The sequence below is a fragment of the Podarcis pityusensis genome (assembly GCF_964106645.2).
Source record: "Podarcis pityusensis genome assembly, chromosome: 4".
In the NCBI taxonomy this organism is placed as follows: Eukaryota; Metazoa; Chordata; class Lepidosauria; order Squamata; family Lacertidae; genus Podarcis; species Podarcis pityusensis.
In genome coordinates this window covers 7,227,211-7,253,916 of record NC_138027.1, presented here as the reverse complement: position 1 = coordinate 7,253,916, position 26,706 = coordinate 7,227,211, and the positions used below count along the sequence as shown (strand labels likewise).

The window sequence follows — 26,706 nt, the reverse complement described above, 5'->3', positions numbered from 1 at the left end:
GGTAAGGAGGAATCTTTGATGTAGGCTATAAGAATGACACAGCCTTGATGGCAGAAAGTGAGGAGGAATTAAAGAACCTTTTAACAAGGGTGAAAGAGGAGAGCGCAAAATATGGTCTGAAGCTCAACATCAAAAAAACTAAGATCATGGCCACTGGTCCCATCACCTCCTGGCAAATAGAAGGGGAAGAAATGGAGGCAGTGAGAAATTTTACTTTCTTGGGCTCCATGATCACTGCAGATGGTGACAGCAGTCACGAAATTAAAAGACGCCTGATTCTTGGGAGGAAAAGCAATGACAAACCTAGACAGCATCTTAAAAAGCAGAGACATCACCTTGCCGACAAAGGTCCGTATAGTTAAAGCTCTGGTTTTCCCAGTAGTGATGTATGGAAGTGAGAGCTGGACCATCAAGAAGGCTGATCGCCGAAGAATGGATGCTTTTGAATTCTGGTGCTGGAGGAGACTCTTGAGAGTCCCATGGACTGCAAGAAGATCAAACTGATCCATTCTGAAGGAAATCAGCCCTGAGTGCTCACTGGAAGGACAGATCCTGAAGCTGAGGCTCCAATACTTTGGCCACCTCATGAGAAGAGAAGACTCCCTGGAAAAGACCCTGGTGTTGGGAAAGATGGAGGGCACAAGGAGAAGGGGACGACAGAGGACGAGATGGTGGGACAGTGTTCTCGAAGAGACCAGCATGAGTTTGACCAAACTGCGGGAGGCAGTGGAAGGCAGGAGTGCCTGGCGTGCTGTGGTCCAGGGGGTCACGAAGAGTCGGACATGACTAAACGACTAAACAACAACAACATAAGAATCAAGACTCTGGTTCTCTCCATCCCTAGTCCTTCCTTCCCCTCCCCTTTAGTGCCTAGCCACGCACTTTCCCATCCCATCCCAGGAGGGTTTCGTCCAAGTGAATAAAGTGGCAATTAACTTCTGTGTTGTACACAATTTGCAATTCTGCTCTGTCTATAAAAGGACTAGTAAAAATGGTGCATTCTAATAACTTGTCCAGGCTTATTCACAGAGCTGCCAAGGCAGATGTTAAACCAGGTTATCAGAGCAGCAGTGGCAAGTTCAACAGGCTAAAGTGCCAGGTTGCAGCCTCTAAGCGGCAGCGTCTAAGGTCGGTGCAACAGTGCAGTGGGGGGAAGACAGGGTCATTTTGCTAGAAGTCACAAGCTTGCAGCAGGGCAGGCACACAGGGTTGGAAAGTAAAGGGGGAAGGGGGAAGACATAAAGCAGAGATGGAAATAGGAGACACCAGGTTGGGAACTTGAGACAGACAAAATCACTTGGGAACAAAAGAGCAGAGGATCTTCCTGTTGAACAAGCAACAACCAACCATTACGCTTCTAGTATTTAGTACTGAAAATGGTAACACCAAAGTGGAACTGAAGCAGATAGAAAAAGTTTGAAAGCTCTTTGTCTTCTGCCCAAAACAGTTTCTCTTAATATGCAGCTTTTGTGCACGGCTAGATCTCAACAGCAAGGAGGATTGTTGCAGAAACACAAATACAGTGGTACCTCGGGTTACATACGCTTCAGGTTACAGACTCCGCTAACCCAGAAATAGTACCTCGGGTTAAGAACTTTGCTTCAGGATGAGAACAGAAATCAAGCTCCGGCGGCGCAGCAGCAGCGGGAGGCCCCATTAGCTAAAGTGGTGCTTCAGGTTAAGAACAGTTTCAGGTTAAGAACAGACCTCCAGAACGAATTAAGTACTTAACCCAAGGTACCACAGTACCTAAATTCAAGGCCTGCCCATCTTGACACTACCTGTCCATGTCCCACTAAGTACTGTATATTGATTTATTTTCAAAGTTTGACAAAAGCCCCATAAAGCAACAACATGTGTTATCCACGCAGAGGTTTATCACCTGAAAGCTATTCTGTGTCCCGAGAAAATTACTTCTAGGACTGCCTATGGTCTGCTGTCATTGTAGCAATGCTGCGTTTTTTGCGTGCAGGATTTTATGTCAACACTAATGCTCATTTATATTCACATCCACTAGTCAGTCCAATGTTGATGTCTTCAACAGAGTTCCTCAGAGGAATAATAAGACTTTGCATGGCACAAATCAATCACTGCAGTGGAGAGATTATCTCTTGTAAATATCTCTCCTTGGTAGTAAAAGAAAAAGAGAATCAGAATCACTGATTTCTTTAACTTAAAAGTATATTTCCCAGCAGTTAAAGCAAACTAGGTTTAAGCTGGAAAATTCCCTATCATCCTCTCTTTTTGAAACTCTAACATGATCAGCGAAACAGATGCTCTGACATGGTATGTTAGTATTTCCATAATATACTTGTTAACATTTTTATATCTGTTGATAATTGTAACACGTCATGCCATTTCCTTTCCTTCTTATGTAATTGCAAAATCTGCAAACGCTAATGCTCATCACCCCAATATTAGTGGGGTGATCTATACCCTAGATCTATGAAGCTTTACAGAATTTAGCCCTTTTTAACTGGAGAACAAGAATACAGAAATACTCAGTGGAACGGTTAACTCCAGCTCCAGCTCCAGCCAATACTAAAATATAGAGTACTTTAGAAAAGCCTTGAACTTTACAACTTACCTGGTGCATGACCATGAGTTCCACAAAGGCATACACAATGGAATTTCACATAGGCTACCAACATGCTTGCTACGAGCTTGTGGGATTTCCAGACTTCTTTACACTGTTCAAAGTTTGACATCCACACGACAATTTGGTACTGTAGGTCAGTATTAGCCTTATATCGCAGGCCGGGGGTGGGGTGGGGGTTGAAATGGAGAAAAACAGTAGATTGGCTAAAGCTTCTGCCTTGTTTCAAACAATGGCTGGTTTAACAAGCCAGCTTCATTACAGTGGTGCCTCGCAAGACGAAATTAATCCGTTCCGCGAGTCTCTTCGTCTTGCGGTTTTTTCGTCTTGCGAAGCACGGCTATTAGCGGCTATTAATGGCTTAGCGGCTATTAACAGCTTAGCGGCTTTAAGAAAAAGGAAACAAACTCGCAAGAACTCGCAAGACGTTTCGTCTTGCAAAGCAAGCCCATAGGGAAATTCGTCTTGTGGAACGACTCAAAAAACGGAAAACTCTTTCGTCTAGCGAGTTTTTCGTCTTGCGAGGCATTCGTCTTGCGGGGCACCACTGTACTCGTTTTTGGGAGGGGGCACAATGTGTGAGGCCAAGACTACGCTCAGGCTCCTCTAAATAGCACTAAACAGAGCCAGAGAACCTTTTTCAGCTCAAGGGCCGCATTCCACTGTGGGCAGCTTTCTGGGGGCCACATACCAATGGTAGGTGGGGCAAGAGGATAAAGTGGGTGCAGCAATGGATGTGCCTGCTGTCTTTGTACAGTGGGCTACATTTCAGCCATGCAAAAGTGTTTTTTCTACACATATGCACACACCCACACAAACCCTCTCCATCCAGGCAAGTAAGAGGCATTAACACAGCTCAAGAACACTTTGCAGCCCCTGAGGAAGGCAGAGGGCAGGGCTAGTAAGGGGTGTGGCCTAAGGAGTGGGTGTGGCCTTGGACATAGGCATTGCCTAGGTAGAGCCTCAAGGCCTGGAGAGTGACATTTAGCCTGTGGCCTTAAGGTTTCCCAACCCCTGCAGTAAACCATGGTTTAGTGTAACATAGGTAAAGATAAAGGTAAAGGTACCCCTGCCCGTACAGGCCAGTCTTGCCAGACTCTAGGGTTGTGCGCTCATCTCACTCTAGAGGCCGGGAGCCAGCGCTGTCCGCAGACACTTCCGGGTCACGTGGCCAGCGTGACAAGCTGCATCTGGCGAGCCAGCGCAGCACACGGAACGCCGTTTACCTTCCCGCTGGTAAGCGGTCCCTATTTATCTACTTGCACCCGGGGGTGCTTTCGAACTGCTAGGTTGGCAGGCGCTGGGACCGAACGACGGGAGCGCACCCCGCCGCGGGGATTCGAACCGCTGACCATGCGATCGGCAAGTCCTAGGCGCTGAGGTTTTACCCACAGCGCCACCCGCGTCCTTAGTGTAACATACGTTGCACATATTCTAGAGAGTCTAACATTCTCAAACATACCAGAGAGAAGTCTAACCTTAGAACGCTGTGTGCTAAAATTTTGATAAAGTCAGTTCTGCTAACCATGAATAGGCAAACTAAGGCCCAATCGCCTTCTCAATCTGGCACACGGACGGTCCAGGAATCAGCGTGTTTTTACATGAGTAAAATGTGTCCTTTTATTTAAAATGCATCTCTGGGTTATTTGTGGGGCCTGCCTGGTGTTTTTACACGAGCAGAATGTGTGCTTTTATTTAAAATGCATCTCTGGGTTATTTGTAGGGCATAGCAATTCGTTCACTTTTTTTTTTTTCAAAATATAGTCCAGCCCCCCACAAGGTCTGAGGGACAGTGGACCAGCCCCCCTGCTGAAAAAGTTTGCTGACCCCTGTGCTAAGCGGTACAACTGCTGGACAATCACACTTTAAATTCAACTGCACAATGTTAGACGGTGAAAGACCCGAGAAGCCAACTGTTATCAGGAGAAGCACTTCAGCAAACAGAATAACAGATCTTACTCACAGAAGACCACAGCTGTTAGGTGCTAAAATACTAGGCTTGAGCAATACACACCAGTTATTGTATACCCTGTAAAGGATTTGGATTCTTAGATACAGAACTGCCTTATACTTTCGGTCCTTCTAAGCCAATATTGTTTCCCTTAACTGACAGCAGTCCTCCACTGTCTCACTCTTCCCAGTCCTGATACCCAAGAGATGCCCAGTGCTAAATCAGGGACCTTCTCCGTGCAGAGCAGATGTTCTACACTAAGCTATGGCTCCTCCCCTAATTAAGAGCATTACTTGTTGCATCAAGCTCCTGTGGCACCCAATTAAGTAATGACACCAAAGAGGCACTCCTAATTAATAAGGAAGTCCTCCACAAGCCTATACACATGTGACTATCTCAACCAGAGCCCAAGACAGCTGACTAGATAATTTATTCCTCTTTAAAAACACTCAAGGTGGCACACAATTAACTCCAGAGGAGGAGTACTCTGTGAAGGCAATTCTTTTGAGAGGCTTATATTTCTCTCAGCAATGTTCAGCCGTTAAATAGGCTACACGAGGAATTCAAGGCAAAATAATGGCTATGACCAATAAAAAAATAAGCCACATCATTGAAATATAGACAATATAATCTCCAGAGGGATAGCTGTCCTAGTCTGTTGAAGCCAGAATAGAGTCTCATGGCATGTTAAAGTCAGACAAATTTTATTATGGCACAGACTTTCATGGATTAGATGCCTGAGCATTGTGGTCCATGGATACATGTAGTAGATTAGGAAGGAACAGGTAAGCTACTTGCCTAGAAGGAATTATTACTTGGCCCTGGAAATTCTAAGGAATGGAGAGCCCCCAAAGATAATCTGATTTTATGTATTTATATAAATCTCCAGCATCCCCTTCTTCCTTAGGCTCCGGCGGGTAAAACAATGATACAGACACACTTAAATAATCTTAATGATCATACAACCAACCACTACAAGCAGCTATGCGGCGCCGGGATGCAAAGATCTGCCTGGCGCCCACCCCCAGGTTGCCCAGTCTCGCTGGCTGGCCCGAACTTGCGGCGCAGAGCCGCCCGCAGCAGAAGAGCCAGTCATGGTGCTTCCACCGATGAGCAGACTCTTCACTGGACTCAACTCTTGGGCCCCGGACTCTCGGCCTGGCACCCCTGAGAGCCCGGCACCCTGCACCCCTAGCGCCTATGGGTAAGACGGCCCTTACTACAAGGAAGCTTGCAAGGGGGACCTGCAATAATATGTTGACTGGTAGTTTGCTCCAGACGGTTATGGCCAGACTGCTAAGCACTTTTCCATATACTGGAAACTGGCTAACATGTGGCCCTCCAAATGGCCTTGGATCAGCTCCAGCTAGCATGGGCAATGACCAAAGATGATGCAGTCCAACATCTGGAGGGCTGCGGGTTAGATTTGTTTATCTATATGTTTTTTGGTTCCATTCTAACGCCTCCATTCTATCCCGGTTCCTGCCTCTCCCCACTGACAGTTTCTTCCCTCCCAGACACACAAAACCCCACACCATTTGAGTTATTGTGGGGCTGTTTTATGAGGCAGTTCATCCTCCTTGGGGTTCCCCCCACCCTGCCTGCAGATTTCTTTGTATTCTGCAAACCCTGGCGCCACTTCCGATACCATTTTCTTATTTGTGTGCAATGCCATTTTTGCTACAATAAGAGAAAGCACAGGAGAAATTGAATTGTTACTGGCATATACGGAGGAGTAAGATACATACACATCCTTCGAAGCAAACCTACATCATCCTGTTCTTCCACTGTGTAAACACCTCCGGCAAGGCAATGCTTCTGAAAGACCCAAAACGTGAAAAAGTTCAACTCAATCAAAATGAATAGGGAAAGTGGCACGCAAACATTAGGCGCCTAACCTGCGAGGCAAATCCCTAGCATTCCTTTATACAAACATTTCCTAAATTCTTGCTCACCCTATCCTGAAAAAAACAAAAACAGGCAACACTCGTGTTTCATTAAAATACACTAAACAGCTTGCACACACACACATTTATACATGCATATTTACACACGGCCTACCAAATACAACCAAAGAGTCTTAGTTTCTTTTTCTACATAACACACAGATCAGAGAGCATCCAACATCTTCCTCAGAGACGGCAAGGAACATGATCTTTTCAAAGCATGCAGTACTTTGAGAAATGGAAGAGACTTGCAGGAGAAAGTATCTCGGGGACATAATTCTTGAAACACTCAGGACTTAAGCTGCCTCGACTGCTGTCAGATGCTTGCGGGCTAGATAATGGACTACATAAGGCACACCCTGAACAGCTGCAGCCCAACACATCATGCAGAGCACAGGAGATAAACATTTATTTAATTCACCCTATAAACATGAAAGGAAGTAACTTCTCTGCAAATCCTCTCCAGAAAGCCTTTTATGAGCAACTCCCCATTATCACCTTCCAGGGGAAATTCACAATGGCGAGGTGTCAAGACCAGGACCAGGACCAGGACTGGCATTCAGTCATGGAGGGCACTTGCTGAGGACCCCTCACTGGCCCAACCTGCCACCCATTCACTCACCACTGGGCCAGACTCCCATCCGCAGCAGCTGCTCACCTCTGTCCTCCCTGCTTTATCTGAGCAGTAGCACTGGCAGTTTCTTCACCACCACCTCCCTTGCCTGGGCTCTGCAAAAGAGCCAAGATCAACCATCCCCAAACTCGGCCCTCCAGCTGTTTTGGGACTACATCTCCCATCATCCCTAGCTAACAGGACCAGTGCTCAGGGATGATGGGAACTGTAGTCCCAAAACAGCTGGAGGGCTGAGTTTGGGGATGCCTGGCCAAGATGATCCTTCTCAGAGGCTGGCATTACGGGTAAAGTGGCCAGGCATCACCTGTCCTGCTGCAGTGGTTTGCCACAACAGCTGGAAAGGCTCTTAAAATATAGACATTTTTAGAGCTTTTTCAGATACATATAGGTTTTTAAAGTCTTTCTAGCAAACTGTGATAGCGGCACAGGTATTCTCCTGGCCACCTCTTGGCCCTTTCACAGAGCCCAAACGGTAGGTCTATCCTAACAGATCTATCAACCATAATTTGGCACCAGCAGGACACTTCAATTATGCAAAGTTGCTGCAGCAAAATACATACGACATATGTAAGGTGGCCTTTGCTACTGGCAAATATTTCTTCGTGACTTCCCAAGAGCAACAGTAACACACATTTCTAAATTGCAACTCAACCTTTTAATCACAGGGCTATCATGAATTCTTACTCAGGGAGACTAGCCAGTTACCTAGTAACCACCTGGCAGCCCAAAGCAAAAGAGAATGGACTGTATGTTGGGCTAATTACAGTACCAAACCATATGGGAAACACTAGACTAGATCTGCAGAGGATAAAAAGAGTAGATTAGCTAGCATATTATAGAAATTAACCACAACAGGAGACTTTTGAGCCAAAATATGCGAGCTATTTCCATGAGAATAAAATCACAGGCATTTATGAGTCCTGTGGATCATACTATCATTAAAAACAAACAACCCATTTAAGCAACTATTTGTAAGATAAAAGAGCATTATTGTATTTATTGTTCCATCCACGGCAGCAGAGGGCTTGAGACTGAATGATCGTTTACCAGAAGGAGCAATTTCTAGGAAATTGCAGTTCAAACCTCCATCTTATTACTCCCTTTGTGATGTGCAGATATATAGTCCATGGGAAAGAAGAAGAAAAATTGCACAGCAACATACATAAACTATCCTCTTATGACACAGCATCTGCAACGGTTAGGGCTTATTTTACTGTATCAATGCCTGTGTTTTCATAAGATAGAATTTCTAAGTCTGGAAAAAAGAGCCGACTTGTAACCCAGCTGCAACACTGTCTGAGCAGGGAGATCCTGGCTTCCATTGTTTATGCTCAAATAACCTCTAGGTTATACTGCTGCAATGTGTTATAGAGCTGCATTTGAACAGAGTTCAGAAATTATAGTGCAGAAGATGGTGGCCAGACTGTTAACTGGGACAGGAAGGCATGAACATTTAGCACTGGTTCTGGCCCAACTGCACTGGCTGACAATCTGTTCTCTGGGCCCTATGCAGAGTGCTGCTTTGACCTACGGCCCAGACCCCAAGATCATCATTCGAGGCCCCTCTCTGCACATCACCTCCAAAGGGAGGCCTGGGAGACAGCAGCAAGATTATGGTCCTTTTCTGTATTAGCTCTCCGTCCTGTTGGAAGCTGGCCAGAGTGGCTGGGGCAACCCCATCAGATAGGCGGCATATAATAATAACTTATCATCATCATCATCATCATCATCATCATCATCATCTATGCTCTCTCCAGGAAGGCCTGCCTGGCACCACTGTCATCATTCCAGTGCCAGGCAAAGCCTTTTTATGACTATTTCATAGAATCATAGAGTTGGAAGAGACCACAAGGGCCATCGAGTCCAACCCCCTGCCAAGCAGGAAACACCATCAGAGCACTCCTGACATATGGTTGTCAAGCCTCTGCTTAAAGACCTCCAAAGAAGGAGACTCCACCACACTCCTTGGCAGCAAATTCCACTGTCAAACACCTCTTACTGTCAGGAAGTTCTTCCTAATGTTTAGGTGGAATCTTCTTTCTTGTAGTTTGGATCCATTGCTCCGTGTCCGCTTCTCTGGAGCAGCAGAAAACAACCTTTCTCCCTCCTCTATGTGACATCCTTTTATATATTTGAACATGGCTATCATATCACCCCTTAACCTCCTCTTCTCCAGGCTAAACATGCCCAGCTCCCTTAGCCGTTCCTCATAAGGCATCGTTTCCAGGCCTTTGACCATTTTGGTTGCCCTCCTCTGGACACGTTCCAGTTTGTCAGTGTCCTTCTTGAACTGTGGTGCCCAGAACTGGACACAGTACTCCAGGTGAGGTCTGACCAGAGCAGAATACAGTGGCACTATTACTTCCCTTGATCTAGATGCTATACACCTATTGATGCAGCCCAGAATTGCATTGGCTTTTTTAGCTGCCGCGTCACACTGTTGGGCTCATGTCAAGTTTGTGGTCAACCAAGACTCCTAGATCCTTTTCACATGTACTGCTCTCAAGCCAGGTGTCACCCATCTTGTATTGGTGCCGTGCAAACCCTTGGGTGCACCAACAACTGAATGTTTTTATTTTACACTTTATTCTATGACTCAAAGTCACTCCTCCTAGATAAATACAGAGTGAACATGGGAGATCAAACTCTTGGGTTTGGTACAGCAGTTTCAGCTGTCCTGTCCCCATCTGTTTATCAGGTAGCTCAAAGTCGGCTCATAGCAGAACTGTACTTTTGCAAATGGCAGCTTGCTGCATTTGAGGCTGATCAGAGACAGAGCCAAGGCATTTTCAATGGAAATACTTCTGTTTCATTATCAGTTCCACATTATAATATGCTAAGACTACATTTGGTAGTCTTCTAGGTTATGATACAAGACATCAGCATAATTTGCCTTCGAGGATATCTGGGAGGGCATTATCAACTTTGATAAGAAGGGCTGGGAGAATCACTTATCCCCATTTGAAAACAATTATCATTTTGTTTCCTTGGGCTTAATTCTGCTATGATTTGTTAATGCACTCAGATGTGACGCGAACGGTGTGATACAGATTGCAAAATTAATAGCAATTCTGCAGTACAAAACCAAGTGCAAGAAATCTATAGAGCCTACATAATAAAGTTTAGTAATAAAATAATTACAAAGTGAGATTATATCACTTTAAACTTTTTAGTATGTTCAGTAAATACAAAAGGACATCTTGATTCTGATCTCATCAGTCCCTCCATAAGAGTTGTTTTGTGGACAAATCAGAGGGGTCAGGCTGAGGGAATTTGGCAGAGAGGAAGGCAGCCAAGATCTCTTGGGATATGGTTACCAACTCCCCATTTAGGCTCTTGGGAAGCTGTGCTTGCTCCCTTCAGAGCAAGTACAATTTTGCCGCTCTCTGTAGGGCTAAGACAAGAGTCTGTGTGTTGCTTTCCATGGCTGGTACATTCACCGGTGACACAGGAGAGATGCATATACGTAAAAGGGGATCCACAATTCCACATGCCATGGTGTGCATTTGACCCCTGTTGGGTACAGATAGCCTAGCCACAGCTATCCATGTCCTGGTAATTTCAGGGATGGACCACTCCAATGTGCTTTATGAGGGGCAATGTACTTTTATGAGGCACACCATCAATATGCTGGTGACACCTAGATCTACCTGTTCCATCCGAATCAGGAGTGGCAGTTGAGCTGCTGAGCCATTGCCTGGAGGTAATAATGGGCTGGATGTGAGCCAATAAACTGAAGCTGAATCCAGACAAGATAGACGTGCTATGTATTTGGGGTTCTTGAGCACAGGAAGTAGGAATACTACCAGGTGTGGACGGGGTTGCACAGGGGCATTATTTGGGGTGGTCCTTGATACAGTACTGTCACCTGAAGCCCAGGTGGTTACAGGTTGCCAGGTGTACCCATTTCAAACTGTTGTACCCAGCCTTCTCTAGGGTGAAGGGGAGGTAAGGCATATACGTAATAAATAAATATGTTACTCTAATCCAGTGTTTCTCAACCTTTGGTCCCCAGATGTTGTTGGACTACAACTCCCATCATCCCTGAGCTCTGGCCTTGCTAGCTAGGGGTGATGGGAGTTGTAGTTCAACAACATCTGTGGACCCAAGGTTGAGAAAGGCTGCTCTAATCCAATATAAACTCTAGGATTTTGAAAACTCAGATACCCATATTGTTATATTACTTATGGTATATAGGTGGTAATTTCTGTACGTTGTAACTCATTATAAGCTAAAACAAATGGGTAGACAAACATATCACTCTTTCTGTTGATAAAGTGGATGTTCTGTGTGCACCAGGAAAATCTACCCTGAGGTGCTTCTATTAACATGGCAGGATCAGGCAATTAGTTTTTAACTTTGTTTAAATTTAAGAACGTCTTCTTAACTGGATTATGGACAAATTAACTGGCTTGAGGCTTTACATGACTACACAGACCAAAACCCCAGAGAGATAAAAATAGAAAGCTTATTAAGACATACAGATAAGCAGGCAAAGTCCTATGGGGTATAGAGTCAATCAGCCTGGGGGGAAATGTTGATCTGGTCAAGTGTTCACAGTTTTAGGAATCCCTAGGAAAAACACTACTCAAATTACGTACCACTAACCTTGCTAGTAAGGGATTTCTACATGGTCAAAATAATCATATTTAACAGGGCAAAAGCAATATTTAAATATGGCCTGAGGCTTGCTGACCTCTTAGGCCTCCCCTGTGCTGGAGAATAAGATAATTTAGCAAGTGCTTGCTCAAGTACTAACTTTAAGAGAAGAAAGGACCATGATGGGAATTAGCATGACCTTCTTAATAGTGGCCCCTGAGTTGAGCTGCAAAATTTTACCTCAGTATTTTCACTGAGGAACCTCTATAAAGCTCGTTGACACTGCTTAACGTCTGGAGATTGCAGGGAGGTTTCAAACTTTACTGCTGCTTTTGGAGCTGGGTGCTATAATTAACAGTGTGTTATATTTATGGTTTCCTATGTAATTAAGGAGTTATTAATAATTATATTGGGATGCTTTTTTCCTGTCATGAATTGCCTTGAGCTTACCAAGAGGCAGGATACAAGTGTTATAAAACAAATAAAGAGTCTGCCATCTGAAGCTCTGCTATTTTTCACTTCCATTTCAATTAACAGAAAAAGGCAGAGGGAAGATGTGATTGCGCCACTGTGGCTGCCACTTCATTTTTGTTATTTGCAACATTATTTTTTATGCTAATTTTAGTGTTTTGTATTTTAGGTACCTTTCATCGTTATTTTCACTAGCTGCTTTGAAAGGCCCATTTCTAAATTAAGACACCCATTTAACTTACATTTTTTTAAAAAAAATCTAACCTAAAATCCTTCCTTGAACGTAACTGCAATTTATTGTTCTCTGTATTTTCAAAACAGTTTCAAACCTGCACCTAATGGCTTTCAATTACCAGATCTATAAAAACCAAAATATGGATTTCTTGTGTGGGAGTGTGCCCGCCCCCCGCCCCCCCAGTATCCCTTTGTAAGAAAGCCTAATCATTAGTAGAAATCTAACAAAAACAGTGTCCCATTTATCTTAAAGTCCTATTCCTCAACAGTCCAGATTCAGGTAGGTAACCATGTTGGTCTGACGCAGTCAAAATAAATAACAAAATAAAATAAATTGTCCAGTAGCACCTTAGAGACCAACTAAGTTTGTCCTGGGTATAAGCTTTCGTGTGCATGCACGCTTCTTCAGATCAGTAGCACCTGAAGATATCTGAAGATTAATGAAGAAGTGTGCATATACATGAAAGCTTATACCCAGAACAAATTTAGATGCTCTCTAAGGTGCTACTGGACAATCTTCTCAAAAGTCCAGTTAGCAGTCCTTGACATAGTCCAATCAACTTGCTTTCAAGGGCTAAAGGGAAAGGGAAAGGGAAACCTGAGCATTAGGTCCAGTCGCAGACGACTCTGGGGTTGCGGCACTCATATCGCTTTATTGGCCGTCGGAGCCGGCGTACAGCTTCCGGGTCATGTGGCCAGCATGACTAAGCCGCTTCTGGCAAAACCAGAGCAGCGCACAGAAATGCCATTTACCTTTCCGCCGGAGTGGTACCTATTTATCTACTTGTACTTTGACGCACTTTCGAACTGCTAGGTTGGCAGGAGCTGGGACCGAGCAACGGGAGCTCACCCGTCGTGGGAATTTGAACCGCCGAGCTTCTGATCGGCTGGTACCTCCTAAATGAAACAGCCTGTTATTCCTGACTCTCTAGGGAACACTTGTAGTGCATCTTTGTTATCACAGGGATTCAAAGAGTGGAGAGACACTACAGTGGAAGTGATCATCACCTCAAGGGTTTATCGGCCCTTTAGTGAAGGGAAGCTGTGGAAGTTATGCTATCATTTGGAACAGGGGTAGGCAACCTAAGGCCCACGGCCGGATGCGGCCCAATCATCTTTTCAATCCGGCCAGTGGATGGTCTGGGAATCAGTGTTTTTACATGAGTAGAATGTGTTCTTTTATTTAAAATGCATCTCTGGGTTATTTGCGGAGGATAGGAATTCGTTCATATTTTTATTTTCAAAATATAGTCCGGCCCACCACAAGGTCTGAGGAACAGTGGACCGACCCACTGCTGGAAAAGGTTTCTGACCCCTGATCTGGAACAACAAGCTGCTTCCCTGGAACCAGTCACCTGGCCCCAGGCTCCCTAAGACCCACAAGCCCCCTTTCAGATTCTATGCCTTGAGAGAGATGTTCCTGCCCCAGGGGTGTGGAGAAGTGGGATGAACCCCGAAGATCACAACCAAATTTCAAATGTGTTTGGGACGTCAGACTTTGCATTCTTTCTGAAATTGTCAAGCTTTATGGGGAAAAAATGTTAATTAGCATTCTGCTATCTGAATTACTTGGGTTTAATTACCAAGGGCTGATTAATGATGTCTCATACTCAAGGCATGTTTTTGTAGTCCCAATAATATTTTTTGGGGGGGCGGGGGAGAAAACCTAAGCTCATCACAACGCTAGACAGGAATCACCACGCTTCAAGGGCAAATGAATACTGTATTCCTATTCAACAACCTCAGATATGCAGATGACACAACTTTGATGGCAGAAAGTGAGGAGGAATTAAAGAATCTCTTAATGAGGGTGAAAGAGGAGAGTGCAAAATATGGTCTGAAGCTCAACATCAAAAAAACGAAGATCATGGCCACTGGGCCCATCACCTCCTGGCAAATAGAAGGGAAAGAAATGGAGGCAGTGAGAGATTTAATTTCTTGGGTTCCATGATCACTGCAGATGGTGACAGCAGTCACAAAATTAAAAGACGCCTGCTTCTTTGGGGAAAAGCAATGACAAACCTAGACAGCATCTTAAAAAGCAGAGACATCACCTTGCTGACAATGGTCTGTATAGTTAAAGCTATGGTTTTCCCAGTAGTGATGTATGGAAGTGAGAGCTGGACCATAAAGAAGACTGATTGCCGAAGAATTGATGCTTCTGAATTATGGTGCTGGAGGAGACTCTTGAGAGTCCCATGGACTGCAAGAAGATCAAAGCTATCCATTTGCAGGAAATCAGCCCTGAGTGCTCACTGGAAGGACATATCCTGAAGCTGAGGCTCCAATCCTTTGGCCACCTCAGGAGAAGAGAAGACTCCCTGGAAAAGACCCTGATGTTGGGAAAGATGGAGGGCACAAGGAGAAGGGGATGACAGAGGACGAGATGGTTGGACAGTGTTCTCGAAGCTACCAACATGAGTCTGACCAAACTGAAGGCAGTGGAAGACAGAAGTGCCTGGCATGCTCTGGTCCATGGGGTGACGAAGAGTCGGACATGACTAAACGACTAAATGACAACATTGTTAATACATCTGTAAAGGAATGTTCGACGCTCCCAGTAAGCGTGAATGCCAACACGAATGTTACAGCACTAACCTGCACCATTCGAGTCTATGCTTTTCCCATTCGAGCAAATACTGATTTAGGGTGAAGACCAAGTTCCCTGCTATTTTCCCCAAGCTGTCATTTAAGGTAAGGAAATAAATGTGTCTTAATAAAATTAAAGGGAAAGGGAAAGGGACCCCTGACCATTAGGTCCAGCTATGACCGACTCTGGGGTTGCAGCACTCATCTCGCTTTATTGGCCGAGGGAGCCGGTGTACAGCTTCCGGGTCATGTGGCCAGCATGACTAAGCCGCTTCTGTCGAACCAGAGCAGCGCACGGAAACGCCATTTACCTTCCCGCCGGAGCGATACCTATTTATCTACTTGCACTTTGATGTGCTTTCGAACTGCTAGGTTGGCAGGAGCAGGGACCGAGCAACGGGAGCTCACTCCGTCGCAGGAATTCAAACCGCCGACCTTCTGATCGGCAAGTCCTAGGCTCAGTGGTTTAACCGACAGCACCACCCGCGTCCCTTGTTAATAAAATTAAGTACTAGCAAAATGTTTGTCGTTATAGTGGGGTGAGTGTGCGTGTGCACATATAGGGATGATTTGTATAGCTGCTAAGACTGAGGGGGGCAGGTAATGCATCTGTCTACATGCAGAGGCACACACGTGATTCCTATCATTGAGGATGAGCGCATCCACTATCTGGGGTGAAAGACACGTCTTGTCCTCACACAGCCCTGTAAGATTTGTTGCTTACAGGTCACAGTCATCCTACTGAAAAATGTTTTCCTGCTACAAACTGTAGTCTATATGTAAGACAGACACATTTCTAAAACGTAATTTCTACGGCCCCACTCTTCCCTGAGTGGAACTGTTTTTACTATGAAATCACTTCAAGCTTCAATGGGAAGTGATTCATCAAATAAACAGTACCCTATGTTAAGACCACAAACAATATGTACATGTAATATGATGTTTGTAGTCATCATATTAGCCTGCTTGCATGGCATCATATGCAGATGTCTTTAGATACCTATTAGGTCCATAAATTACCATCTAGCATATATTCCACACAAAAAACAGCGACCATTTGTTGTTGACAAAGGACAGCTAGACATATAAAGGGCCCCATTACCTTCAGTAGCTTAGGGCCTCATCAAACCTAAATCCGGCCCTGACCAAGGTATTGTGGAACCTTAAACCTTTCTAGCGTACAAGGTATTTGTGGACTACAGCCTGCTGAAGGGGGTCACAGCTCACAAGGCTGGCTGCCAATTCCAGTCCACCGGCTCTTTAAGGACAAATGATAGATAATTTGTTGAAAACATTTCTGCATCCCAGCGCCCACAAAACCTGGGGCCAGCTCACTTCCAGCCATCAAACCAAAGAAGATCTCGGCTGAGCAAGATCTCCGAATGGAAAACCTGGGACGCATAGAAAAGGGCTGGAAAAGAGCTCAAATCAAGAGCTCCAGCAGATATAATCAAGGCTGAAAGGCATTAAGTGAAGACAAATGAAGATTGTAAACTGGACTGAAGGGCAGACAGAGCGCTTGGGAGGGAAAGCACATAAACAGTGTTTCCCTTTTAACAAGCTCATCATCTCCAGCCACCCAGCATTTTATGAAAGAAGATAAAATATCCAACCATGATTGTAGCATTTTAAAAAATGAGTCAGAAACAATTGTTAGGCTGAAGGGTACTCAGGCTGCCTAAGCAGGGTGCCTCTGCAATTGTGGCCATTTCAGGGCTTACCTGCATTTCCAAGACTGATTAGATGAAATTTTGCTATGCTTGAGCCGAAATACTGCAGGGAGTCAGAACAGGGACAATTTTCTAAAACATCCTGGGTTGTTGCCTAAGAGATGTTTTGTGTTCTCGGACAACAGCAATTATTCCTCATTGGGATTTCTCAATTGTCGGAAAAGTATAGAGGGCCATCAATGCTGTTCTCTCTTTTGGGGGAGGGGGGCATACCAACCACTATATGTTTCACACACAAAAAAGTTCATTACAGGCAGTTTTTCTTTTTAGATGTACTTTAGTCAAAGCTCAATCCGACAAGTGACACAGCAGCATTTGAATAAAGAAACTGACAGGTGCATTATTCAGCCTCACTAGAGAAAAATAATCAAATAGACATTTCACATCATAACTATAGTGTTGCTCAGATTTAACATTTAAGCTATTCCCAAGAGCTATTTCTTAGCAAATTAGTAACAAATTATTAATCGAACGAAATCTCCCCCTTCGAATCTGCTTACTCCAGTATTATTATTGGGGGGGGGGAATACATGGTCCAGGGTTCAAGTCCCTACTCAGCTATGAAGCTCACTGGGTTACGCTGGGCCAGTCACAGTCTTGGCTATCCTACCTCAGAGGGTTGTTGTGGTGATATAATGGGGAGGTGGAGAAGCATGTTCACCACCTTGAGCTCCTTGGAGAAAAAAAGTGGAATATCAATGTAAAAATAAAATAAACTGCCATCTGGATTCTCCCCTCAATGTCCATGGTATGGGTTTGCTTTAATTTCTTCCTCCCTTTCTCGTGTGCCCATTCTTTTAAATGGAAACCGGTGAAAAAGCAGTATGTAAATGTGACAAACATATACATTAATACGGTAACCCTACCTCTATTATTTTGATGATTGCAGCTCAAGCCTATGAACACAGTCTGGGTGGAATCCAATGTATGGAAGTGAGAGCTGGACCATAAAGAAGGCTGATCGCCAAAGAATGGATGCTTTTGATTTCTGGTGCTGGAGGAGACTCTTGAGAGTCCCATGGACTGCAAGAAGATCAAACCTCTCCATTCTGAAGGAAATCAGCCTTGAGTGCTCACTGGAAGGACAGATCGTGAAGCTGAGGCTCCAATACTTTGGCCACCTCATGAGAAGAGAAGACTCCCTGGAAAAGACCCTGATATTGGGAAAGATGGAGGGCACAAGGAGAAGGGGACGACAGAGGACGAGCTTGTGGTGGACTTCAGGAGACAGAAGAGCAACGTCCAGCCACTTTTGATTGATGGGGTCTGTGTGGAGAGGGTAACAACGTTCAGATTTTTGGGCATTGAATTACAAGAGGATCTGTCCTGGAGTGTCAACACAAGGGGGCTTGTGAAGAAGGCGCAGCAGAGACTGTACTTTTTGAGAATACTAAGGAAAAACCATCTTCCGCAGAAACTGCTGCTTGCCTTCTATCACTGTGCCATTGAGAGCGTGCTCACTTATGGCTTATGTGTGTGGTACGGAAGCTGTACTACCCAGGACAGGATGGGGTTGTGCAGGGTTGTTAAGGCAGCAGAGAGCATTGTTGGCTGCCCACTCTCCACCTTAGAGCAGATTTATGCCACAAGGTGCCATAGGAAGGCACTGGACATAGTAAAAGATCCATCGCATCCTGGTCACTGTCTCTTCGAGCTCTTGCCGTCGGGATGGAGATACAGGACGATGAAGACAAGAAAGAGCCGTCTTAAGAACAGCTTCTTCTCCAGAGCGATCTCAGCCCTGAATGGGAAGCCCGGACTTTGAAAGTCATCTAATCTCCCTTGCTGTATTATACTGTATTGATTAATTAGTGTTTTTAGGGAGCAGTCAAGTAATTTCGTTGTCCCCGAAGGGGGCAATGACAATAAAGATATTATTATTATTATTATTAGACAGTGTTCTCGAAGCTACCAGCATGAGTTTGACCAAACTGCAGGAGGCAGTGGAAGACAGGAGTGCCTGGCGTGCTCTGGTCCAGGGGGTCACGAAGAGTCGGACACGACTAAACGACTAAACAACAACAACTACGCCTGAAGTTTCGACAGTGCAAGGATTTCTGCTTTCACAAAGGAGTGTTTCCCCCGACCCCCAGCATGCACCCAAAATCTGTTCTGGAGCAGATCTGGGGAAGGCATTGGGGAAGACGGGGAAAATCCCAGTGCACAATGACGGGACACAGCAGAGTACCCTCTGCTACAGGTGCAACCTACGAAAATCAGTTAGCTATCCTGACAGTTAATCTGCTAGAGGCTAGAGTATGAACAGCCTTGCAGGATCAGGGCCAAGAGGCATACTACAATAGCAGGTGAATCATAAGGTCCAAGGTCTATACCAGGGGTCAGCAAACTTTTTCAGCAGGGGGCCAGTCCACTGTCCCTCAGACCTTGTGGGGGGCTGGACTATATTTTGAAGAGAGAGAAAATGAACGAATTCGTATGCCCCACAAATAACTCAGAGATGCATTTTAAATAAAACGACACATTCTACTGATGTAAAAACACGCTGATTCCTGGACTGTCCACGGGCCAGATTTAGAAGGCGATTGGGCCGGATCTGGCCCCCGGGCCTTAGGTTGCCTACCCATGGTCTGTACAGAGGGTCAAGGTCCTGAAATGGGGTCCTTCTATGCACTATCACATAGGGAACAGCTTGGGATTGTTTCTTTGCATTCAGAAAATATGAAAGGCTGACTGCAACACCAAAGACCAGAAAGAGCTGGAGCCTCACGGATGCAAGCAGAGAAAGCGGGGCAGTAAAGGAGACTGGAGGTCCCAGCTACTGCTAGCTGGCAGAATGTATAGTATCAACAGCTAACACCAGCCAGGAAGGAGTGAATTGTTTCCAGGTGCAAAATGAAGCCCAAAAAACCCCCAGTCAACTATTTAGCAGTCTGCTATAGGGTAACTGCTTAGCACTGAACAAAGGCTACTGAACCAGATAACCTGGGTTCAACCATACCCCCTTCCCAATAGTATTATGATCGTAAGTCATGTTATCACCAGGAACAAATTCCACTGATTCAAACAGGAGTTAAAAATAATTATGTAGATTAGAACTGGATTGCCAATCAACAATTAATATTGTTTATTGAGGGATTAACACAGAGTTATTAAGCTTACCTGCATTCAGGAAAATTGTTTACAAATATTAAATGTTATTTCTCTATGAATTCATTAGTAACTGAAATACATGTTCCAACATCTGTAAGTAGTTAATATGTATAATTTAATAAACCAGGCAGATATTGCAAAAAAAGGTGGCAATTGGGGAAAAAATTAGATGGCCAAGATGTGATTTGATGGCAGAATGATTTTTGGTCTGCAGCCTGTATTCTGCCTCATTATACTCCCCTCTGGCTCTAACCAGACTATAATCAGCAGCCACTTCACAGTTAACATTTCATCACCAAATAACACTGTTGATTCAATCAAGCCCAGCAAAATGTTTCCCTTAAGATGCTTTCATCATCTGCATTTCTTGAAGAAATGCCCTTCCTTTCACCATCGCAACTTCTCAGTGAGAACAAATACTCTGCTGCATCTGAAATCATATTTTGATTAAAACATAAATGGAACCAATTGCCTTTCCCCCTCGTTGGCTAACACAACATGCCTTTGTCTGAAGGAAGGCAGGGAGACAGATGAGAGGAAAAACTCAACCTGCTCATTTTTCCACATTTGACAGTTTTCAGCACAAACTGAATTCCTTCTGGATGAAATTCAATCAACAGGAAATACAAGCTATAACCTGAATGCTTATCACCAAACAGGGCAGGGGTGGGAGGAACTGCTAGAGCAAAAAAGCCTTTCAGCAATGAATAGGGGTTTTTTGCCATATTTCATGACTGTTTACAAAGAAGGATGAACACAGGACTACTTTCAACTCAACACTATTAATCAGCAATATAATGATAAACTTAATTGCCCTTATTATTGCTGTCCCAATAAATGAACTCTAGCAGCAATCTCTTTAAATATAAAAAACCTTTTATCCCCATTCCAGCCCTGTATTCATCATAGAAAATTAATGCAGCTGAACATTTCTCAGTCTTGCAATATATCTGCTTTCAGCCCACGGATGTTACATGATGACATTTTCAATCACATCAAATCCAAAGCTTGGGTTCCAGCACATCATTAAAGACAAGGCAGAAACCATATTCATTCCCCACTACATAGGGTTACACAACACCCATCCATTTGCTTTTCCCAGTACGTACAAGGGCAGCCCTAGCTACATTTTAGGCAAATATACTGATGCCGATTTTTATTTTATGTGGCCACTACCATCCACACAATGTCCAAAGTGATTTACATGCAAAAAAGGAACGTTGCAGAACACACACATTCCCCAGTTTCTCTAAAAGAATCCTTCTTGCACAGCCCCGGAGTAACTTCCAAGAGTTGCCCTTTGCAAAGCTCAGACGAGGTAGTAAAGGTTCAGAGTATTTGCCGTTCAGGAACTGCAGTGATGCTAAGCAAGTATATGTGTGCTCTTAATTCTCCTTCCCAAGAGGAGGGGAGGTAAATTAGAATCCCAGTTCTTACCTTCCCCACGCTCTTGCAAAATGCAGCGTTCCTCTATCTAAAATGTGCATGTAACTCCCACAGCACCTCATCACAGATCAGTCTGGCATAGTACACATAGGAGTCATTCTCTAAGTGTGCACATTCCAATACTCTGCATTGAACATTCATGACGCTTAAGAGGTGCTATGCTTATGAAACGTTGCTGCGGAAGCTCAGCTGAGGAAGCATATATTTAGGCTGCAATCCCATACACGCTTAGCTGACAGTAAGTCCCACCAAACTCAAGGGGCACTTTTGAGCGGGCATGGGCAAAATTACACGGCACTGATCACTATTCAGCTGGATGTATGCCATCTTTACACGCTCCCTATTTTCACAGCCACTCCTGTAATTTGGTCCTCTCCCTACTGCCACTGCCACCCTCGCTCCAAAAGGCATTCTTCCCAGTGTTAGAAACTGAATGGCACCTTAAACCGAGGTTATGGGCACTGCAATGGAGTGTCTATGCACGCTTTTCTATAACAAGAATACAAAGCTGAAAATGAATGAACTGCAGCTAAAATCTTATGTTCATTTTTCACATGGTCGAGTCCTCTCCCTGCCCATCCCCCTAATATTCTCTTGAGGGTCCCTTCTCCAGTCTTCAGAGAGTGGCTGGATGTGGGGAGGCAGAAAAAGGTCCTCCTTTTCTTCCAGAAGTGGCAGTTTCAATCTGAAATCTTAGGCTCAGTACTGCGCCCAGAGCTCAGAAACTGCTCGCATTAATGAAATTCCCTGTCGCAGAACAATGCGAGTTTCGAACACCAATTTCTCCCAATCTCTTCCCCAAATATTAACCTTTGATGGCAGGATATACATGCTGAGTATGAACAAGTTTAGATACCCCATCCCAGACCCATCCCATCAAGTTGTTATCTCGCTACCTTCACCTGCTGTTACCTATCTCACTATCAGCAATACCCCAATTTACCCTTTGCCTAAACAATCATATTAAACAACGGCTTCATTAAGACAGAAAACATGATGTGCCCATCCAGTTCTCTCCCAGTGGCCAATATCGTACCTATACTAGTGCCATAATCAAGTTCACTCATGGCACCATGCTGGAATTCTTTCAAAACTTATTGCCGGCATGCGGGCTTGCAATCCCTAGTTCCTGTGCACTCCTTTCATATGCTCACCCTGGCTTTTGGTGCATCCCCCTCATCCACCCCCAAAGCATGCTGTTTGATTCCCTCATGATTTCCACCACAGTGTTTCTTGGTCCATCCTGCTAAGCACCTAGAAAGATTCCCCATTTCATGCTATGGCCCTGTACTAATCCACAGTGTTCTAAAGCCGTCTACCTTAAAGCTTTTATGGGCAACACATTACCATCTTGCTTTTCCTCCATAACGCCCAGCAAGCATCCAGAAATTATCCCAAATCCGTTTAATTATCCCTTTTGTTTAATTATACCTTTTGTCTCACCCACAAACACATTTCCCCTTCCCAAACCCAGGGCTTTTGTGATACCCCTGTACCAGCACACGGCGTTCCCACTCCTGCTATGTTCCTTTGCCCCTGCTACACCAGATATCAGGGCCCTGTGTCAATGCCAAGCCAATGCCCTTTACCATCTCCCATTGCCTCAGTGCCTGTTGCCATCATCTGCCTCGTCCCAACCCTTAACTCTAACAGGGACTTCCTCTGTCCCTATCGCAGGCACACCAATGCCACCTGTTAAAGCCATCTTGCCCATGGGATACTGCCACTTTCTAAGACAACCAGCCTGTGGAAGTGCCAGATTCCAAACATCTTGCCAAACCCTGTATCACATCTACATCAACCCACCCCCAAACCCCACTGAGATCAGTATCCTTTTATTATCCTGCCCCTACCCAATGCTAACATGCTATGTCCCCCAATGCTTACTGTAAAGGCCTTTTGACATTTCCGTCCTTCTTAAATTTATACGTATCCTGATTCTCCTCCACCTCGAAGGAACTCAAGGTGATCCTCAACCCTGTGAAGCAGGTGTGCGCCAAGAGGCTGGCCTAAGGTCATGCAGCGAGTTTCGTGGCTAATCAGGGATTTGAACCTAGAGCCTCTCTGGTTCTCAGTCAACCATTCTGGATTTTCCCATTGCACCGCCGCCACCGTCTCACAACACACAAAAGGATTCACGTGCAAGGATGCATGTTCCACACCACACTGAGCCATAGCTGTCAACCTTCCCTTTTTTTACGGGAAATTCCCTTATTCCATCGCCGTTTCCCGCTGCTTCCTGCTGCTATCCCGGATTGTTAGATATCCCGTCCGGGACAGGTGAGGCTGCTGATCCCTTATTTTCAAATCTGAAAGTTGACAGCTATGCACTGAGCCATCAACACACAAATGAACCCCAACACACTCCTGACAATTTCTCCCACCCTTCATGTCACTAGAGGTCAGGGGTCCCAACGCAGACCCACAAACCCTGTCCTCACGCAGCATGGCATCTCTTTCCCAGATCTCCCGGCTAAAATATTTTTAAAGGGTGCATACAAATTAATAAGAGTACACAATCTCTCTCTCTCTCTCTCTCTCTCTCTCTCTCTCACACACACACACACACACACACACACACACATATATATATATATATATATATATATATATATATATATATACATACATATACATACATGCGCATGCACAAATTGCCTCTGCTCCCCCCCACCTAAAAAAACAATCCTTTAACCTTAACAAAGCAAGCACTCTGAGGCAGCCCCTCCTCAGTGATTCTGCACCGCCGCCCCCCCCCCAAAAAACTTGCCTTGATCCCTCTCTTGTGCACACCCCCCCCACACACATTTCACATACGCACCACCAGCATCCTCGGCATCCCCCTAAACACGCCAATACCTTGAGACTGCAGGCCAGAAATAATAAAACCACTAACAAGCCCGACCCCACATTAGCTTCCCAGACACACACCCCGCCCCCCACGACTGCAAGAACTTGGCGGGGGGGGCACAGAAAAAGGGAGAGAAAACCGAGGAGACCCCTTACACTTGACCCTGCTAGGGTTTCCCCTCTCTCCCACACTCTCTGAGGCTAAGGGGGCGACAGATAGACGGATCGATAGATGATAGATACATACATATAGATATAATATAATGTATTATATATATTTAATATATTATCATATTATATCTGTTTATCTATCTCCCACCTTTTTCTCTGACGGAACTCAAGGTGGCTATGAGGGTGTTTCAAGGGGGTGGTTACAGAGGGGGTCTATGGGGGGTTATTGGGGTATATGGGGGGATATCAAGGGGGGTTACCGAGGGGGTCAATGGGGGGTTATTGGGGTATATGGGGGGATATCAAGGGGGGTTACCGAGGGGGTCTATGGGGGGTTATTGGGGTATATGGGGGGATATCAAGGGGGGTTACCGAGGGGGTCTATGGGGGGTTATTGGGGTATATGGGGGGATATCAAGGGGGTTACCGAGGGGGTATATGGGGGGATATCAAGGGGGGGTACCGAGGGGGTATATGGGGGGTTATTGAGGGGGTATATGGGGGGATATCAAGGGGGATTACCAAGGGGGTCTATGGGGAGTTATTGAGGGGGTCTATGGGGGGATATCAAGGGGGGGTACCGAGGGGGTTATTGAGGGGGTATATGGGGGGATATCAAGGGGGATTACCAAGGGGGTCTATGGGGAGTTATTGAGGGGGTATATGGGGGGATATCAAGGGGGGTTACCAAGGGGGTCTATGGGGAGTTATTGAGGGGGTCTATGGGGGGATATCAAGGGGGGGTACCGAGGGGGTTATTGAGGGGGTATATGGGGGGATATCAAGGGGGATTACCGAGGGGGTCTATGGGGAGTTATTGAGGGAGTATATGGGGGGATATCAAGGGGGGTACCGAGGGGGTATATGGGGAGTTATTGAGGGAGTATATGGGGGGATATCAAGGGGGGGTACCGAGGGGGTATATGGGGAGTTATTGAGGGGGTCTATGGGGGGATATCAAGGGGGGGTACCGAGGGGGTCTATGGGGATCTATGAGGCAGGCTATGAGGGGATATCATGGGGCGATTACCGAGGGGGTCTATGGGGATCTATCATGGAGGCTCTGAGGGAGGTCTATGGGGGGGTCATCGAGGGGGTCTATGAGGGAGGCTGAGGGGGGTTCTATGGGGGATATCGAGGGGGGTTATGAGGGGGTCTATGAGGATCTATGAGGGAGGCTCTGAGGGGGGGTCATCGAGGGGGTCTATGAGGGAAGCTGAGGGGGTCTATGGGGGATATCGAGGGGGGTTACCGAGGGGCCCCATGGGGGTCCATGAGGGGGCTTCGAGGGGCTCCCCTCCCCCCAGCGAAGGGGGGAGGGGAACTCGACGACGCGTGAGGGGGAGGCTGAGGGGTTTTCTGGCGGGGGGTGTCCCCCTCCCCCTCGCCCCCCCTTTCCCACCTGCGGGTCTGGGAGCAGGGGTCCTCCTCGTCCTCGTCGCCTCCGGCTTCTCCTCGTCGGCGGGGCTCCGGGGCTCCAGCCTCCCCTCGCGTAGCAGCGGCAGCAGCAGCGTCCTCCGGCGGCGGCGGCGGCGGCGGCGGCGTCGAGGGGGGAGCAGGAGGCCTCTGCGAGGGAGCCAAGGACGCGGAGCTTTGTGGGCGAGCGGCGGGCGAGCGGGGCTGTGAGGGAGCGCAGCGCCGAGGCTCCTGGCTGAGGCGGGCGAGGGAGGGAGGAGGGAGCCGGAGAGGGAGGAGGGGGCGGGGCCGGCGCCAGCCGGCAGAGCCGTTACGAGAGCCGGGAGGGCGGCGAGACTACAGATCCCGGCATGCCCCGCGCGCACAGGGATCAGCCCCGCGAGGCGCCCGCCTCGCCGCGGGGCATCTCGGGGGTTGTAGTCGCCGAGGCGTCTCCGCCTCCTCCTCTTGGGCTTCGGCGGAAAGGGGCGGGAAGGGGCCCGCGGGGCATGCTGGGAGTTGTAGTAGGCGAATCACAGATTATTAATAGCTGCTGGGAGAGCTAATAAAACGAAGCGACATCGCCGGTGATGGCGATCGCCGTCATTATAGGTTTTCCTGGGCGGCTTAAAATGTGAAAAGCACAACGTTGTTGTGGTTGTTGTTTAGAAAATGAGCAAGGAAAGGCAGCCAGGCTCCGTGAAATTGTTTGAAGTCGAGATTTAAAACGCAGTTAAAAGTCTACTTGAATCATAAAAAATGGTATTCACTGGCGCTAAAAAGACCGGAGAGACGCACACAGAGAGAGATGCACTTGCCAGTCTCCACGTCGCACCATTGCACATTTATCCATATTTTTATCATTATTATACATCTTTTACATCTCTATGGTGCTCATTAATTAAGCCTTATTTGGCTTTTAGGAAGTGCTATTGGAAAATATTGTTCGTATTTATATGAATTGATAAAGGACGTTACTTCTA

At 46.0% G+C, this 26,706-nt stretch overlaps 1 protein-coding gene across 5 annotated transcripts in view; it reads right to left on the bottom strand.

Moving 5' to 3' along the window:
• FAM168A (family with sequence similarity 168 member A) overlaps positions 1–25,992 on the bottom strand; it is a 177,660-nt gene extending 151,668 nt beyond the window's left edge. The window contains exon 1 of one of the 5 annotated variants that reach the window (XM_081002413.1): positions 25,731–25,992. The gene's annotated coding sequence lies outside the window, so the exon portion shown is untranslated. Of the gene's footprint in view, positions 1–21,298; positions 21,421–25,730 lie in introns of those variants that run through there. The other 4 variants (XM_081002410.1, XM_081002414.1, XM_081002412.1 and 1 more) reach the window with 4 other exon arrangements.
• Between the last annotated feature and the right edge of the window lie 714 nt (positions 25,993–26,706).